At 39.9% G+C, this 19845-nt stretch overlaps 1 protein-coding gene and 1 long non-coding RNA gene across 4 annotated transcripts in view; both read left to right on the forward strand.

Moving 5' to 3' along the window:
• The window catches only part of LOC134826085 (calcium and integrin-binding protein 1-like), a 42060-nt gene that overhangs the window by 1804 nt on the left and 20411 nt on the right, over nt 1-19845 (forward strand). The window lies entirely within an intron of this gene.
• Nucleotides 12547-17131, forward strand: LOC134820461 (uncharacterized). 3 transcript variants are annotated; one of them, XR_010160892.1, is made up of 3 exons: nt 12547-12630; nt 16053-16157; nt 16320-17131. It is a non-coding gene; the product is annotated as an uncharacterized LOC134820461 (long non-coding RNA). The 3 variants fall into 3 exon arrangements; XR_010160891.1 differs by lacking the exon at nt 12547-12630 and adding an exon at nt 12753-12850; XR_010160890.1 differs by lacking the exon at nt 12547-12630 and adding an exon at nt 12975-13276.

The raw sequence follows: 19845 nt of genomic DNA on the forward strand, positions 1-19845 counted from the left end.
GATTCTAAATTATAGGTAATCATAAAACATAGTACACATACGGAGCATTTGATTTCTCTTGGAGAATTTCTCTTTAGACTCTTAACTTGCGAACAAATTGAAGCAGCAAACTTTAGGCTAGAAACTTTATTGAATTGAAATAATCATTCCACGTAACAACGTCTTCTTCAGTTCTGTAATAAAATTGTTAAACATGTGTAAAAATTAACGACGGAAAGAAATTTAAAATAACATTAAAACAAAAAACAGAGAAATAAAATTTACGAAATATGACCCAAAAATGTAATTGCAAAAAATGTCAAAAAGAACAAAAAATACGACAAGAAGAAATGTAAGCTAATACAACTAAATACTGTACTACTCATGATACTAAACTAATTAGTAAACGTAAACTGGTTGTTCAGAATTCACAGTTCATGTGTAAAAACTAATGATAAAATCAGCACTTAAGCAACGATAACTCGGTTGTCATGGTTACTATCCAAGATAGTCCTATCAATACATTATTTACTAGTTAAACATCGACTAAATATTTGTACAAATAACTCAACTCAGAACGATCATTCATTTCAGGACTTAATCTCAATATATACATCGCTTCTACAATCTTTCTACGAACAGTTTTACTCTGTAAATCAAGTAACTTAAAAGATAAAACTGGGGTTCGGTTAGGATGTAGAGATGCGTAGTGCTATCCAAGAGTCTAAAGAGAAATTCTCCAAGAGAAATCAAGTTCAAATGCGACTCATAAATATAGCCCCCTTGAACTACATACGGAGCAGGGAATCATAAAATTCCCTATTATTCAAAAGTTTGGAATAATTTAAATTGAACCCTTACAATGCTATGGCAATACCACATGCTGTTAAGACACATTATAACAATTTAAAGAAAAATTTTAGCACTACTCTGTGCATTCATACTAACGTTGTTGTAAACCTGTGCAGTCGGGATGAGTGTCCATAGAATATTACATACATTTATAATATGATAATCATCTATCAAACAATATCAATAAACTTAAGTCAGCAGTGGCGTTACATACTGAAGTGCCGCCCTCCCAAAAAGGAGCCCCACTTGGAATGCTTGGTGTATGAAAACATAGTTAAGTGTAGTAACAAGTTATTTTACAGTACACACAACAGTAATACCCCAGAGTATGAGAGCACCCGGGTGCACCCCTGCAGATCTCGTCGATTTCAGGTGCCGACAGGACCTTAAAAATTAAAAGCAAACTTAAATTTTTCCCCTAAAATCAAGCGCTTTCTGCGCAAAAAATTGACCTCAACAGAAAAAATTAAACATGGCTTCAAATCCAAATTAGAACCAGAGATTTTTCACTTCCTCTCGATAAACTCAATTTTCAACTCAATATAAAGTCTCAAAGGGGGAAATTACTCAGGTCAGGATTGTAGGCAATGATTATGCCAAACCATACATTTTTGTAAATTCATTAAACTTTCAATCGAGTTTCCACGATGTTTTGACTAGTGCTACTGTTCTTTCTAGTTATGTTTGGTTGTGTAAATCATGCATGGAATCAAGCATTCCTATTAAACCACGAAAATCGAAGAGCCGGCATGATAGTACTGTGAACAAATCAGATGATAATACTGTGAACAAATCAGATTCCGAATCTCAGCAACCCAAGCAGGATTTGATTGCGTCACAAATGTCTTCATCCGAGGAAATCACAGAACACTCCACTTCTCAATCTAGTGTAGCAATTGACGATTCAGAGCTTCACGAGAAATCATCTGCTGCTGCGCAGGAGAGAATTTGTGAGAAGTACAAGCGTGGAAAGTGTCCTCATGGTCTCAAGGGGAAGAAGAAACATAATGGTCAGATTTGTGAGTTTGAACACCCGAAGTATTGTAACAGATTCTGTCAATACGGAAATCAGCACAAGTTTGGTTGCAGTAAAGGTCCAGACTGCAAGTTTCTTCACCCTGTGTTGTGCAAGTTTTCAGTTAAGAATAAACTTTGCACGAAGTCTGACTGCACTTTTATTCATTTGAAGGGTACCCGCCGTCAGACAAGCAACTCTGCTGTTGGACACAAGAAGGGAAAAGCAGAGAATAAGAAATCCATGCCATCAAAAGGTGTAACGGCGGCGAATCAGGATTTTTTAGAGTTACGGAGACTGTTGGAAACGATGCAAACCAGGATCGGACTCCTATCAGAAATAGTCGACCACCGGTCCAGCCTCCCTCAAACTCAAATGCCCTACCACTACCCCAGACCACCTCCACCTCTTCAGCCAGGAACAGCGCTCCCACTATACCACTACCAGTACCCGCAGTTCCTACCGCCTCAGAGGACACACGTGCCCCTTATTCCTCATGCCTCGTCTTAAATGTCCAGTCCATGAATCCTAGTGCATCAAGTACGAGTAGATGGAAAGTGCCAGAAATCTCAGATCTTATTCAGGATGAGAAATCCAGAAACCACTCGTTACCGTTTATAGCACTTACGGAAACGTGGCTCAAGTCCTATATGTCAGACGCACAACTGCAAATACCAGGCTATTCGGTATCTCGCAGCGACCGTGATGCAAGGGTGGGAGGGGGTGTTCTACTCTACTCTCATGTCAACTTACCGGTCAGTGAGTGTAACACGTTTGATGACGGCACGTGTGAGGGACTTTTCTGTAGTTTCAGCACTATAAAGACATGTGTTGCTGTGGCTTATCGTCCGCCTAATGCATCCTTGTCAAGCTTTAAAGCACTCCTCAGTTTTTTCTCCGTATGTATCAGTAGTATTAATGACGACAGCTACGATATAATGATGACCGGAGACTTTAACTTACCCTCAATTGACTGGCAGACAAATTGTGTTCAATCTGGAGGCACGCAAGAAATTCAGCAGTCAGCACAGCATTTCTTAACTTTCATGTCTGATCATCTGCTGAGTCAGTACGTAATGTGTCCAACGAGAGGAAACAATGTTTTGGACCTGTTTATTACTAACAACAACCGAGTTGTTACAAATGTTGAATGCAAAACCACAACAATGTCAGACCATCACGTGGTAGATGTTATGCTAGCATATAATCCACTTGAACAGGAGAAATCAGCAGTGCCGAAGTTTGATGAAAACTCGTACAGATGCCTTGATTTTCTCCAAGCAGACTTCAGCTCGCTCAGAGACGAGATAGAAGACACTAACTGGTCTCAACTTCGTTCTTCATGCTCTTTTGAAGACTTCCCAGCCTTGTTTACTGAGACCCTCTTTCAGATATGCTCGTCTCATATTCCCCGCAAGGCTAAACCTTCTGGGCGCCCAAAACATACCAATGCTTTGCGGCGTAAAAGGAACCGACTCCAGGCAAGGCTGAATGCCTTAGTCAACAATGGTGCACCTGACGATCACATCAGAAATGTTAGGAACAAGGTTGCACTCCTACAGTATGATATTCGATGTGCCCATACCAAGAGACTTGATGAAAAGGAATCCAGGGCAGTAGAAAAGATCAAAACAAATCCCAAGTTCTTTTTCAGTTATGCTAAGTCTCTGTCGAAGATCAAATCCAGTATTAACATGCTCTTTGATAGCAACCAGGAGATAACCACAGACCCCAAGAAAATGGCCGATCTGCTGCAGGAACAGTTCAGCTCTGTGTTTAGCGATCCGACCTCTCCTGATGTTAAGGATCCGGTTTTCTCCCCTCCCTCTATCCAGCACCCACAAGAACTAGAGGACTTTAGAATTAGTGACGAAGATATCATTTCAGCTATAAAAAGTATCTCTACAGATTCTGCTTGTGGACCGGACGGAATACCTACAACTCTCTTGAAAAACTGTGCTAAGGAGTTGTGTTCTCCTATACGTATTATTTGGGAGGAATCATTTGAAAACGGTACAGTGCCATCGTTCTACAAAGACACCTACATTACACCACTATTTAAAAAGGGTGACAGGGCCAAGGCAGTCAACTACAGACCAGTTGCTCTCACTTCGCACATCATCAAAGTGTATGAACGTATCCTCCGTGGTGTTATGGTTGACTTTATTGAGAAAAATCAGTTACTCTGCAACAACCAGCACGGGTTCCGCTCAGGAAGAAGCTGCCTTACCCAGCTGTTAAGTCACGTAGACGATATAGTTCAAGGTCTTACTAGAAATGCAGACACTGACGCTATATATCTGGATTTTGCCAAAGCCTTTGATAAGGTCGATCATCGGTTACTGCTTCTGAAAATGAAGAGATTGGGGTTTCATGAGAAGGTGGTAAACTGGATCCGATCCTTCCTGACTGAAAGGAAGCAATGTGTTGTGTTAAATGGTGTATCATCGTTTGCTGCCGCAATCCTCAGTGGAGTTCCACAAGGCACCGTTCTTGGGCCACTGTTATTCATTCTGTTCATAAATGATATGAAGCTATGTGTTAAAGGGTCTGTCATCAGATTCTTTGCTGATGACACTAGGATTCTTAAGCATATCTACAGTTTGGCCGACAAAGATGTCCTGCAGGATGATCTCAACTCTGTTGTTAATTGGGCTAAGTGCAACAACATGGCCCTTCATGAGGATAAGTTCGAGCTTCTTGTTCACAAGCATTGTCCAAAGAATTCCTTGTTTGATCATCCATTCGCCATCCAAGCGCAAACATATGAAGTGTCTAACGGAAACATGCTGTACCCCACTCAAACGGTGAAAGATCTAGGAGTGACAGTTTCCGCTGATTTGTCCTGGACCCCACACGTCAACAGGATAGCTGAACGCGCAGGAAAAGTTGCTTCTTGGGTGCTAAGTGCGTTCAAAACGAGAGACAAAGCCACCATGATGACTCTGTACAAGTCTCTCGTTAGAAGCCATCTGGAGTATTGCTGTCCTCTGTGGAATTGCTCTAAGAACAAGGACATCCAACAGCTAGAAGGGATTCAGCGTACGTTTACATTGAAAATAGATGGCACCCAGCACCTCAACTACTGGCAGAGATTAAAGGCCCTAGATCTGATGTCATTGCAAAGAAGAAGAGAACGGTATTTAATCATCAACATGTGGAAAGTTCTGCATTGCAAGTGCCCTAATGATATTGGTATCCAGTTCTCGGTGACTCTCAGACATGGTCAAAAAGCAGTTGTGCCTAGTATAGCTAAGTCCAGCAGTCAACGTAATCAAGCACTACATGACAACTCATTTGCAGTCACTGGACCTCGATTATGGAATGTAATCCCGACACATATGCACACCATCGAGGATCCTATGCAATTCAAAGCGGCTTTAACGAACTTTGTGAAGTCATTTCCGGACGAGCCTCCAGCTCCAGGATACAGCCGTCGGAATGGAAACTCCTTGCTTGATTGGAGTGGTGATAAAACAGTTTCTACACTGTCCGGGGGGTCGACTTTTTCGATGGCCCGATAGAGGATTCTATGAAACCCTACAAAGTAACAAAGTAACAAAGTAAGTAGCCTAAAACACCCTATTTCGCAAAATTTTTCCGGGGGGCTGCGCCACCCTAGCCCCCGCCAATGGGGTCCGCCCCTGGACCCCACTGGGGGCTGCGCCCCCCAGACCCCTGCCACAGCTTGCAGCTTCGCTTGCCGACAGCCCCCCTCCCCCCCCCCCAAAGAAAAATCCTGGCTACGTGCCTGAGCAAAATATAGGTCAATATGTAGTTTAGGTTTACCTGGCCCGTAGGTTACGAATGTGCCCGAGGAGAAAAAAAAGCAAACTTAAGAAGATTTCTCGGGAACTTAAAAGTTCACCTCAAAACGAAATCTGCACCTACAACATAACATTATAAATAATGCCTCTCTGGGCATCTCAAAAAGAAATTCATAGAAAATGAACACTTTACGATTGAAACCATATAATTACAAACTTTTAAAAAATTTAACTAAATACAGGGTGGCCCATAAGTGACTACCCACACGCAACCTCTTAATAACTCACGTAATTCGTCTCCAAATTGCACCGAAATTTCAGAGATTATAGATATGGGTCAAACTTAGATTTCCTGAAAGTTTCGTAAGCCACGCCCAATTACAGTGGGCGTGGCGTGACACTCCCTCTTTTTCACTATTGTCTTCATAAAATAAGAACGCTTTAAGCTAAGAACTCCAAATTTTTTGCACACATTTGGCTTGATAATTTAAAACCTTTCCCAAAGTTTCAAGTTCATTGTTCAAAATTTGGTTGAGTTATGACCATTTCAAAATTCATCGGATACGTGATCCGAGCACTCAGTCAGTGATCTCTGCACTCAATCAGTGATCTCGTCACCCAATCTGTTCAAGAGTAAGGCGTTAGCGTGTATTAATGAGGTTCATTAGGCTTTACCAAACATACTGAGGAGATGACGACCTGATCATGATTAATTGGATACCGATAATGACTTTGCTAGACAGATGGCGCAACAGATCGTGACCTTTTCAGGAAAATCAGGAATCACGGTCTAAAAGTTGGTGTTTCTTTGTGATCCGATAGGCCCGGTTAGAAAGATCTCGCTTTAGGATTCGTTGAAGGGATGTTCTGCTGAGGTCTAAGACAGGAGCTCGTTTTCGGGTGCCAATTTTAGGTGTATCCATCACGTCACCAATAACCATGGTGATGTTTTCTTCGGTCCTCGCAGTTCGTCTTCTGCCGACTCTTCGCTGATCGTTTGCAGAAAAAGTGAACTTAATCTTGTGATGCATATCAAAGCAGCTTTTCCGGCAAGGGGATGGTCGGTTGAATTTCATTTGAAATTGTCGTTTAAGCTGAGGGCAGAACTCCCCATTCTCTTTCTTCAGGTAGACAAACAATCGTTGTTCCGCAGTATAGGGAGGATAGTGAACCATTTTCGATGATTCAATGGATAGTTCATTCCTTTTTATCGATTGTAAGGAACGAACCTGTGACTAGCAGGGCTAACAAGCCCTGCAACCAATCAAGCGGTGCATGTGAGCCAAACAGGCCATTAACCAAGTGCAGAGATCACTGACCGAGTGCTCGGATCACGTATCCGATGAATTTTGAGATGGTCATAACTCAGCTAAATTTTGAACAATGAACTTGAAACTTTGGGAAAGGTTTTAAATTATCAAGCCAAATGTGTGCAAAAAATTTGGAGTTCTTAGCTTAAAGCGTTCTTATTTTATGAAGACAATAGTGAAAAAGAGGGAGTGTCACGCCACGCCCACTGTAATTGGGCGTGGTTTACGAAACTTTCAGGAAATCTAAGTTTGACCTATATCTATAATCTCTGAAATTTTTGTGTAATTTGAAGACGAATAACGTGAGTTATTAAAAGGTTGCGTGTGGGTAGTCACTTTTGGGCCACCCTGTACCTTTGATATTAACCTTCTTCCTCTTAGCTACCAATGGATTCTCTTTCATATAACTTACATAACTATTCCTATTAGACACAGACACATCTATCCTATCAAAGATGTCATATGAAAGTTCCCAGTGATGACCAAGCTTATTAGCTCGATAACCATGAAGCCGAAAGGCATCTAATCCCCTCTTGAAACCAGTAACCGACTCACTAGCTTTCACAAGTGGTGGTAGACTGTTCCAATAGCGCAAGACCCTTTGGGCAAAGAAATCAGTCTCATTTGTGGTGAATCTATGAGTCTTTGATCTAGCAGCAACGGTCCTACCAGAACGACCAAATAAATCGGAACCATAACCCACAAAGCCTTCCTGGATCTTGAACATCTCAATGAGATCTCCACGAACCCTGCGTTCAAGCAGGGTTGTGAGGTTCAGCTTATCCAGTCTCTCTCTGTAAGTCATGAGTCCCAATCCATCAATCATACGGGTGAACGATCTTTGAACACCTTCAATTCAAGAATCAGTGACCAGTTTCCATGCCTAGCCATTGGAGCCCATGCCTGTGAACAATACTCTATATGAGGCTTTACTAAAGACTTATACAAGCCCAGCATAACGCTTGTTTCCCTCGATATAATATTTCTTGTAAGCCAGGCACTGGTACTATTAGCTTTAGCAATGCACTTTCTCACATGACCCTCAAAGTTGAAACTGGTGTTAAAGACAACTCCAAGGTCCTTCTCGCTTACAACACATCTCAAAGGCACACCACCAAACAAGTACTGATTCTTAGGATTACAAGAACCAATTTGCACCTATGTATGAGAGAAAAAAAAGCATCGGTAAATCGAGGGTTGGCCGTAAATTAAGGTTTTGGTTGTTTACTTTAGGTACGTTGAGCCCTATTCGGGAAAAGAAAATGACTATTTCCTAGACTAGGTGACACTCGGATTCGAACCCTGAACCGTCAATAATACAGACCGTCAAATTTTTAGAAGCTATCCTTTAATTGAATAAAAAGTCGTTGTTTCACCTATTGAAGACAAATAATCCTTCTCATTGATATATACACCTTTAACCACTTGGATAAACAGTTGTTTGAATTTAAGTTTTTCAAATGTGTCCTTCAACCTGATCCCTGAGGAGAATAGCTACGAGAGATAGACAACATTAGAGACACAATGGCCAACATCCTGCGTGAGGTATGACAATTGAACCCCAGCTGCTGAAAGTAAACGAGGGTAACTGTCTCAACGCCAAGACCATAACAGGCGACCAAGCTCGGCTTGACGTATCTGCTAGAGGAGTTTGGACTCCATTTGATATAAAAACTTTACTTGAGATTAGGGTATCACACCCAATTGTTTATCAAACAGGACAAAGACTTTTCAAGAAGTTTACGAAATGAATGACAACGAGATTAGATTAGATTAGATTAGATTAAGAATAATGACATAAACATCATCACCAGTTTTAAATATTCTTCCTGATTTCCTCATTATCAGAACTGTGAACATTTCACAGCCTTCGTCATTAAAAAACAAACAAATTCTATAACTAACATAATTGTCATAATTTATTTACATATAAAAAAGTTTAAAAAGAGAAGAAGTATGGGTACTTAGAGAAAGTGTTGAAAGTGGAGTAGGCTACCTTCACCCCGGCTGTATTCCTCACATCTGGGGAAATATCTAAAGGGTGTAAGCAGGTTGTCAACAGAGTAACAGACCAAAGACCTCATAGCAAGAAAAAGGAAAGAAATACTACGACGTAGTAAGGCATGTGAGAACGAGGACAAGATTTACAATGTTAAGCACAACTCTTATTACTGGGCCGCGCTCAGCCTGTCATTCCGCCAAATCTTTATTTATCTATTATGTTAATGAACATAATAGCCTGGGGTCCTCAGGTAAAACTCTTATTGCTCCTGTCATACGTTGTATGACCCGCCGCGCACGAGTGCGCGGCTCCCCTGTATCGTAAGAACGATAAAGGGGTGGAACGACCGTGGGGGTCACGACGTGATACAATATTGCTTTACGAGGGTACAAAGGAAAAAGGTGAACACTCAACATCAATTCAGCAATGGTGATTATTTATGAAATTAAAAACTACCAAACTTTGATAGAATGTTTGACCAAATAATGCGATGTTCTATCAACAATTAAATAAAAATGAAAATAATTATTGTTTATCCAGCTTAATATTTGGTTTAAAGTCCTTTGTAGCGCGATACGCAACTAGGCTACGCCACGCATTTAGAATAAGGATCCGGCAGAATGACAAGTTGACTGGCTGAGCGCCGCCGCGCCCAGTAAGATGCAAATTATTTCACAGTCGCAACCTTCGAAATTATTTTAAAAGGGCCCCCGACAGTTGAAACCAAGTTGGATCGATGCATCTTTGGACGCTGATTCCAAATCACCCCTCATAAAATAAAGTTAAAACCCTCACCTGGCGAGATAGTCATGGCGAAGATTTGTTTCGATCACGTGATACGACTGTATAAGGAAGACAGTATAATTTTTCGTTAGGGTTAATGGTTAGTTTTAGCAAATGCTTTTGTGAGGAGATAATGGGCTCGACGGCAAGTGCTACGAAGTTGCGCGCGCCGGGCCAGATCATTAACAATGGTCAAAGTTAGGATTGAATTAAAATTTCAGATTGTAGGGTTAATTAATTTTCGAATAATCATTCAGGACGTACCTCTGTGTGAACGTGTTAAAAAATTTACGTGACGGTTGGAGGACTTTTTCCTTTTGCGCGCTGCACAAACTATCGTTTTTACTTCGCATTGACGAGATCGTTGCTTTTTTACTCGCAGGGCAACGATCTGGAAGGGTTGACATCGTCCATCAAACGTGACAGTTAAGTGTTGCTCTAGCCAGAGCCCTCTTGCTTGTATTGCAGTAGTGCGCGTCACGCAGTACGCGTATACACATGGCTATGTGAAAGTCAAGTGTAGAGCTAGCGATTTATCAAATCATCCATTAAGAAAATAATGGTTTTGGGCAGTTTCACTATAAGTTACATATAAACATGTCCAAGTGCTGCTACATACACTTCAAACCCAACATGGCAGGTTCTAAGTCAGAGATTTTATCACACCCTGAACCTGTACTAACTGTAGACAACTATCCAATCAAAAAGGTTTCATCCGCAAAATTTCTGGGTGTTATAATTGACGAGAACCTATCATGGGAAGATCACATTAAAGCTCTTAAGCGAACCCTAAATCATTCCACATCCACTTTATGTAGACTTCGCTGCTCCCTTCCAGAATTTCTACATCAACAATTATATTATGCTCTGTTCGAATCACATCTTTCCTACTGTATATCTGTATGGGGTGGGGCAGCTAAGCAACGTATAAGCTCAATATTTACTGCTCAGAAGTACTGTCTCAGAGTACTATTTGGTGATAGGCTGGCGTACCTTGATAAGTTTAAGACTTGTGCACGTACTAGGCCTATAGGACACCAGAAACTTGACCAAAAATTTTTCATAAAAGAACACACCAAACCGATATTCAAGCATAATAATATTCTAGCTATACAAAATCTCTATACATACCACAGTTACCTCGAGCTCTACAAGATAATGAAATTCCGTGCTCCAATATCCCTATATGAGGGTTACACATGTTCGTCGAGGAAACCCTGCCTTCTTATCTGTCAGGTAGACCCACCTGACAACCACAACACTAGGTCAACCAAAATTTTTAACATTTTAACCCCAAAGTTCAGAATGACTGACTTTACTACTAGTGTAATGTGCTTGCGAGGAAAACTTAAAAGTGCGCTATTAGCCAATCAGCATAACCACGCCCTGCTTGATTGGACCGTGAAAGATTTTGACTGCACAAATATTATTTTCCAAACATTATAACTGGCTGTTCCCACACATCTCAATTAAATTCCTCTAGGCTACTGTTTTCCAAGTCTTGTCCTGTGAGTAAAGAATGTGTGAGAAGGTATTAATAAAATAAATTTATATTTTTTGAATTTTTAAATCTAATCTGAGAATGAAGTATAAAGAAATTTTTAATTAGCACTGTATAGTTTAAGATATTTATAGCTTATTATAGAGAAACAAATTTTAGAGAAACAAATTTGAATTTTGATCTTTATTACAGATTAAACATATCATATATAACCATAAAAGCCGCGCGTCGGCTGATTGCTTCAACTTGGATTGGTAGTAATTTCAGTTTACAGAAGCTGAAGGACGGCAGCTCAAAAGCCCCAGTGAACCATCGGAAAGATCAAGGACTCGAGTGCCAATAGTGGCTTTTTCGAACCCATTTTCGCCGATTTGCTGTGGCCCAGATGAGCCGCGCCCTGCTGCTTAACGGCACATGGTGGTTTTTGTTTAAATACTTATTTAAATTTAAGCGATAATTCATTTGGTGGTTTACAGTTTTTGAATCATGTTCATCATTTATTTTTCGTTCAATTATCACGTTTTTACAATTCAGTCATACCATGCATAGTCAACATTGTTGAGGCAACCAGCTTCCGCAGTTCAATAATTGGAGACCGAAAAATATAAATTGATCGAAATTTACAATTCATCGTTATCAAATATAGTCAATAATATTCTTGATTCCATTTAGTACATAATAAGTTGGTTTTATTCTCTTGCAACACTACTGCACAACAAAAACTGCGCCTGTCCACCAGCAACAGCGCAGTCATAGGTGTGCAGCCAAAGCTAGGCCACACACCCATGGCCGCGCCGGTTAAACAACTCTATATTCAATCGTTATATTAGGAAATTTTAGTTAATTCTTTGATCACTCTTCAGTGCAGGTGGGCAGGCGCCCCGCATAGTTGGCTTTCCAAATTTACAGTCTCAAGAAAGCCGATACGGTAATCGAGTCCCGGAGCAGAACACACATTTAGAAAATTGAAAAATTAAAATTAAAATTAAAATAACAAATTAGAAATTAAAAATTAAAAATTACATGACTACGAGAGTCCAGACAGGCGACAAACACACAAACCGGACGAAGAGAGGACCCACTGCTGAATTCGACATATAATGAATTGTTGAAAACATAATGATTCCTACACTAATATGATCTTGAGGCATGCCCTGCATGTACTGTGCGAGTACATTGTAAATAATATCTGATAAGATGGGCCAAAAATAGCGGCACAGCGCGCAAAATGCGCGGCGTGACCGCCGAAATTTTATACTTTAGACATTAACATTTCAATCGGCTTTAGCGCTCAGCATATCTTCATTGAGTAGACATTAGAATTTCAGTTCGTTGGGATCGAAGTTCAGTTCACACCAATCTATTTCGTCGTACCTGGACTGCATGCCGAGTAACTCCTTTTTTATTGTGGATTTCACAAGGTTCGTTGATGTAGAGAAGTTGATATTGCTAGCAGTGTTTCTACAATCGTTCCACATTTTTGTCGATTGATATATGAAGGAGGTGGATGGGGTTGGAGTGATGAATCGATCAGCACGTCTTGATGATCTGTTAAATAGATTTAGGAGTGGGACTGGGGATTCTAATTTATTGATTTTGAACATTTCCAATAAACATGTGTGTTTGAACAAACTGTGTATGGTTAGTAAACCATTTTTCTTAAATAGCGGTTTTGTGTGCTGTTTTTCATAGAAGTCGCTTCCTAATTTTTGCTTGTCTTTACTTCGTGTTCTAGCACAAGTTCTAAACTTTTCTAAGTACGCCTCTCGGTTACCAAATAGTATTCTAACACATTTCTTCTGAGTGATAAATATTGGTTCAAGCCTGTTGTTACTAAGGCCACCCCATACTGATATCCCAAATCGCAAGTGTGATTCAAATAGTGTGTAGTACAGTTCTTTGTAGAGTTTTTCTGGAATAATGTGCCGTATTCTACAAATTTTCCCACTTTCACATTTCAGCTTTGTGTTGAGCGACCGTATATGAGCATCCCATTTAAGCTGATCATCAATAATAACACCAAGAAACTTCACCTTTTTGACTTGCTTTATTACTACATTGTTTAGAGTAAGTACGTGTTCTTCTTCATTATGTTCTACCTTGCTTTTTCTATTCGTTGGTTTAAAGTGAATGTAACAGCATTTCTTAATGTTAATATGCAGGAGATTACATTTCATATACAGTTGTACCAGTTTGAGAATTTGGTTTGCTCGTTCATATAACTTTATCTTACATTCATCCGCGACAAATATATTTGTATTGTCAGCAAATAGAATGAACTTGCCTAGTTCAGTTGCCCTATATAGGTCGTTGATATAAATAATAAATAGTAACGGACCAAGACAAGATCCCTGGGGTACTCCAAAGAGAACTGGAAGCTTGTCAGACTCTTCTCCTAGGACCGAGACGTATTGATATCTATTAGAGAGATAACTAGCAATGAGTTTGTTGGCATTGCCTCGAATTCCGTAATTATCTAGCTTACTCAGTAATTTGTCAGCTGAGATGGTATCGAATGCTTTGCTTAGATCAATGAATATTCCGAGCACGTGCTGCTTTTTATTAAGGCATGATTCTATATAATTCACTGAGAAATTCAGGGCATGACTAGTAGAGTGATTTTTACGGAATCCATACTGATTTTCATAGATCATATTTTGTGACTGGAAAAAGCTGTATAGCCTACTATATATAATTTTCTCGAATAACTTACCAAATACGGCTAAGGTAGAGACTGGTCTATAGTTTTCAAGTAATTCTTCATTTTCTTTCTTGTATATGGGACTGATCCTGCCAATCTTTAAATCGTCCGGGAATATTCCCTCCTTCAAACATTCATTGTATAGTACAGATAATAGGGGGGCGATAATTCTGGATGACGCTTTTACAACATGTATTGGGATATCAGACGATTTGCCATTTTTCAATTCTGATTAGGGTTTGCAATCGATAATATCGGCGATAAAATTATAGGCGATAATTCGAAGTAAAATCGTTATCGGTTATCGGCGATAATTTCTGACCGATAAACCGATAATTTCAGAAATTTCTTTTCAAAAATAATTTCGGAATTTTCGAGACTTTACAGCTAACTCGCAGATTCTTACCTCCCATTTTCACTAGATTGATCATAAGATATGTGTGAAACTGATCAAAACATCTGAATTTGCTACTTAAGTACTTAAATCAGCAAGATTTGCAATGTTATCTTATCACTGTTGATTGGTGAAACAAGGTATGTACTATGTAAAAGTATTCATATTTCATGGGATAGTTGCATATTTGAATTCAACGGAGTTACAACCGTATAAGGTAATAATTTGAACCCGACACAGTACACACCATAACAAAACAATACACTCCTGCACACTCCACACTCCACGCCCCTCCCCTGAGAAATGCCGATGATTAACTTGCCTGGGTCGCTCATTTGCTTAAATCGTTGATTGATTACGTTACACGTATCAGTTGTTATCTGTTTTCTGTTGTGTCTCGGAAAACTAGTTAATCTTGATATGTCAACCAACGAGATCTGGAAACATTTCACAAAAGAGGGGGACAACGTGGCCTGCATGCAATGTGACAAGTCTTTTCTCAGCACAACAGCCAAAAGGTCTTACACTAGTCTTTGGTACCACTTGAGAGTTAAACACGGTATAGAAAACGCAGCTGCTAATAATGATAAATCTTCGGCATCCCCCAAAGTCAAGCGACCAAAAAATCAGTCCCTAATAGTATCTTACATCGAAAAGAAAACTCAAGCCGAAATGTATAGCTGTTTAGCGGCTGTGGAGTTCCACTTTGTGTAAGATTGTTATTGTCACTGACTGTTCACTGTAAAGTATATCGGATCTTCACTTTCAATTAATTGACTATTTTGAAATTACGCGTTTACAATTTGTGTACGATATCTCGGGAATTCATGACACTCAATCACGGAAGTTATAAATCATGAACGTATGATTAATTAAGCCACTGAATCGATGGAAAATAAGCTGATTGTTCTGACCAAATTTTATCGCCGATAATTATCGTTATCGCCGATAATTGAAAAATTATTATCGGTTATCGGCGATAAAAAATGTTGGACCGATAATGCAAACCCTAATTCTGATATTATTTTACATACTTCATCGATTGTACAATCATGCATGTAAATACTGGTCGTGTTGGATTTTGGTAGGTAGTCATAGATACTGGGGATGCCATTAATTAATAGTTCGCCGATTTCATTGTATGCCTCGTTAAGATTAGAAGCTAGGGAGACAAAGTACTTATTAAACTCATTAGCTATTACCCTACGATTAGTAATTTTTTCATTATTGATAGTAAATAGAGGTTTGGTTTGTCGTTTTCGTTTACCCCGTATTTGGTTAATTAATTCCCACGTCTTTTTACTGTTTCCGTGCAACTCTGCAAATTTTCCACCATAGAACTTAGATTGAGCATTGCGGCGATCTTTTTTGACCTTCCGCCTGCAGTCACTGTATTTTTTATACTTGTCACGTTTTGAGCAACATATTGGGCATTGGCATGTCCCCCCTTTATTTTCAATTTCCCCAAATTTACATTTAACTTTTCTGACCTTTACCCATTTATCGTAAAGTTCGTGCTGATATGAAATTTTGCCCACAAGGTCTGGTGTAATCCATGGGTTGTTCAGTGCTGTTCTTTTAGAGCATTTAGGGGTTTCTAACTTACAAGTTCTATCTATACAGTCCTTAAATATGTCGTGAAATGTTGTAAAATTGTCGATAACATTATTATTGAGATCATGTTCCAGAGTCTGTAAAAAAGCTTTTACATTCGGTTTGTTGTAATCATAATACTGTTTGTATTTCAGGTCAATTCTGCTAGAGTCCAAGTTTCTATCAAAGATTTGGAAGATGGGTGAGTGGTGTGATATACGGTCAGTCAGTATTCCAGAAGCTACTATACTCTCTACGTCGTTAGTTATTATGTTATCAATACAGGATGCTTTGCAGCCTGGTTTCTCATGTGTTGCTAACGAAATTAGGGGGAAAAATCCTTTACTTAATAGTATTTCTTCATAGCGTTGTACGATTGTGCTATTCTTATCGTGTAAATCAATGTTAAAATCACCCGCTAGGTAACTACACTTGGGGAGACTGTCAAGGATGTCAGAGAGTTCAGATAGTGCAACATTGACATTACCACTTGGAGGACGGTACATTACACCAACTGTTACTGGGGAAGTTGTACTACTTACGGCCACAAAAAGAGTTTCTAAATGTTCAGTGATATGGGATACATTGCCGTTTACTCTGGCACTAAGAGTGTCACAAACATAGAGAGCCACTCCAGTGCCCTTTTTTTATCTGGTATTGTGTTTTGGTAGAAACTGTTGTATCCAGTTAATTGATACAAACTGCTGGATTCAGGACCTTCATTTGTTTCCGCTAAGGCTATGATCGAGAATTTCTTGGTGAGCCTATGGGATTCAATAGCGAAAGTGTCGAAATTTGACTTATTGCCGTCGATGTTTTGGAAGAGAAGCGATGAAAATTCATTCATTTGATTATCTAGTGCTTTGTTGAATTCCTTGACATTGTACGATACGCAGTTATTTAGTATTTGATCTACTTTTATGATAGTGTCATCCACTTCACTACTTTCAATATCACTTAAATTAGTGCATGCAAGTCGAAATGGATTGTAACGAATAACTGCTAAATGTACGCACTTGGGACAGTAAAAATCGTCAGATAATGTGTCATTGTTAATGGATTTGGTATAGCACTTATGGTGCATTGGGCAGTCGCATTCACAGCATTCAACAATGAATTGTCCTACGTTAATGAACTTCGCACAGACTAGGCATACCTCTTTACTCAGGGGAGTCAGAATGGCTGGTAACCATCCTGGTGTCGAGACTCAGCAGCAGTAGTAGAACCCGTCCCACTCAACACGTTCCAAAATGAGCGTCCATCAACCTCGTCTGTTCTCCTTTTCCTTCTATCAACTCCTCCATTCATTCTAAGAAGCACTGTGTTACGAATCAAAGTGCCTAGTTTAGCTGTACCCCTCCAGTTAAGGTGGAGATAATCTGGTCGCTGGTCTCGGCCGATGTTTCTGGAGAACTGTTGGCTAAGAAGCCCAGCATCATCACAGAACCCACCGAACCCATCGACGTAAGTCACACCAAAATTTGAAGGGATCAGCTCTGTCAGAATAAGGCGGTTAAAGCAAACAACTTTTCTATTCAGTTCAGCAAGCTTTGTAGGCAGGGCTGGACAAACATATACATGTGCCTTAGGGTTAATAGCATGAATTTTCTCAATCTTTTTAATAAAGGGAATAAATACATTTCGTTTAATATCAGCTGTATTCTTGATCTCAGGTTTTTTAAGATCATTAATCGCACACATCAAAACAACGTTACGATAACCACATGTGACATATGGGTCAATCTGGTCAACCACTGGTGCAAAATATTGCCTCCCAGGGAACCATTGTCCAAACGATTTCCTGGCATCTGACCCAAACTTAAGCCCCCCTGTATGACTGTCTCCTATGATGCACGTAGAGTTCTTGTTCCTGAAGCTAACTGAACGAAAAGTTAGGCTGTATCTGACCCCACCAGTTATTGCCCCATCCATGATACAGTGGCTGTAATACTCTTGGCTACTTCGTGTCATGCGATACATGGATCTTGGAACACATGGGTGGTCAAGGACTATATCATCCGTCTTCTTGTCAAAGAATTTTATGTTGCACTGGCCTCCGATGGACACAGTGAAAATTTCGGATTCGGGGTGGATGGTGGCTTCATCATCCGAATGTTTTGGTAGGGAGCCATCCTCTTTGAAGCGGTTGATCAGCAGACTATTGATCTTCGGTTTCTCACCACTACAGAATGCCCCATTGATTTTGTCCATCAGTTTGGAGAAGCTAACCATTGATACAAAGGCCATAATCTTTCGCAAGCTCTTTAATATACACCTTGAAGCCACATTTTATATCCTTGAACCACACAATATAAACTAAAGCATGTTTTAGTGTAGACTTTTTGTCACAACAAGACTGCAACCTATAGTAACAACTATAAACAGAACCCCTAATGTCTACTAACAAATTTCTTCTAGTCCTAAAATGAGCCCTGTCTCTAAAAACCTAACTGAACTAGCGTTTCGGTGTGTGCAAAAGCTTTCAGGCACGCGCATTCCTTGCCCCGTTAGTTACCTGTCCTTCCAAAACCAAACTAGCAGTCAAGGACAAAAAGTCATACACCAAATGGGCATTATATTTTATGAATTGTTACATCTTTTTAGTCTGTAAAATGTGCTAAAATTAAATTTCTTGTTTCATTGAATTTCTTGTTTCATTGACTTGATTCATGCCCCAGTTTTTGTTTGGATAATGTCATTCTTTTTGTATGTCTGGAATGGACCAATTATACTTCAGAATAATGGCATTTCGAAATTTGTGTTTGTTCAGAATATATAAGCAATAAACCCAAGCTGTTTTAGTGGCAAGGCTGTCAACCACGATGATGCTCTTTTCTTGTGTTTCTTCAAGACGTTGTTTGGTCAAAAAATCAGATGTCTCTATAACCTCCTTAAGCTGCTCATGAAACCTGTTTTCTTTGCCATTTCGAAATCATGTTTAGTTGTGGACACAACAAGAAAATTGAGAATAATCTTGTGCGAGGGTAGGCACCCAGATGTCGTTTCTAACCCAAATAAACTTTAAGGAGGCTTCTCATCAGTAGCCGCACCTCCTTACTCAGTTTCTGAACTGGAATTCTATGGGCTTCCAGACGGCCAGACCGAGTATTACCATCCCATCCTTCTAGAGTTCATCACAAGTAGCACCCACCTTGAAGATCTTTGACACCCAGACACACCCCATTGGCGAACAAACTTTGGATATAATCTTACATGCTCCCGAAGGAATCCCTGGTTTATGGTCTTTCTCATCGTCACCAGCACTTTCACTAGGTCACCAGCTCTTTCACTGAAGTCATCAGCCCTTTCACTGAAGTCATCAGATGTGACTCTGATCAACGGTATAGTTGTGGACACAACAAGAAAATTGAGAATAATCTTGTGCGAGGGTAGGGACCCAGATGTCGTTTCTAACCCAAATAAACTTTAAGGAGGCTTCTCATCAGTAGCCGCACCTCCTTACTCGGTTTCTGAACTGGAATTCTATGGGCTTCCAGACGGCCAGACCGAGTATTACCATCCCATCCTTCTAGAGTTCATCACAAGTAGCACCCACCTTGAAGATCTTTGACACCCAGACACACCCCATTGGCGAACAAACTTTGGATATAATCTTACATGCTCCCGAAGGAATCCCTGGTTTATGGTCTTTCTCATCGTCACCAGCACTTTCACTAGGTCACCTAGTTTTTGCGAGGAGGCCTTGGCAGATTTCCAGGTATTCACGAATTCTTCCCTCATATTATGACTGATTTGGATGGAGAGTTTAGATTTTGAGGAAGATGAGTGGGGGAAGTTGTATTTGATTAGAAGCTTTGAGATGCTGGTATACCAAGGAAGGCCCAGCATGATCTGTTCGTGAAATATAGCTATGATCTCTCTTTCAAGTGGTGAAATTTCAGGATTTAGATGATCATTTATTGCAGCATCCAAGGGCTTGAAATTTTC

The sequence above is a fragment of the Bolinopsis microptera genome, chromosome 1 (genome assembly GCF_026151205.1).
Source record: "Bolinopsis microptera isolate Bmic1 chromosome 1, MBARI_Bmic_1.0, whole genome shotgun sequence".
In the NCBI taxonomy this organism is placed as follows: Eukaryota; Metazoa; Ctenophora; class Tentaculata; order Lobata; family Bolinopsidae; genus Bolinopsis; species Bolinopsis microptera.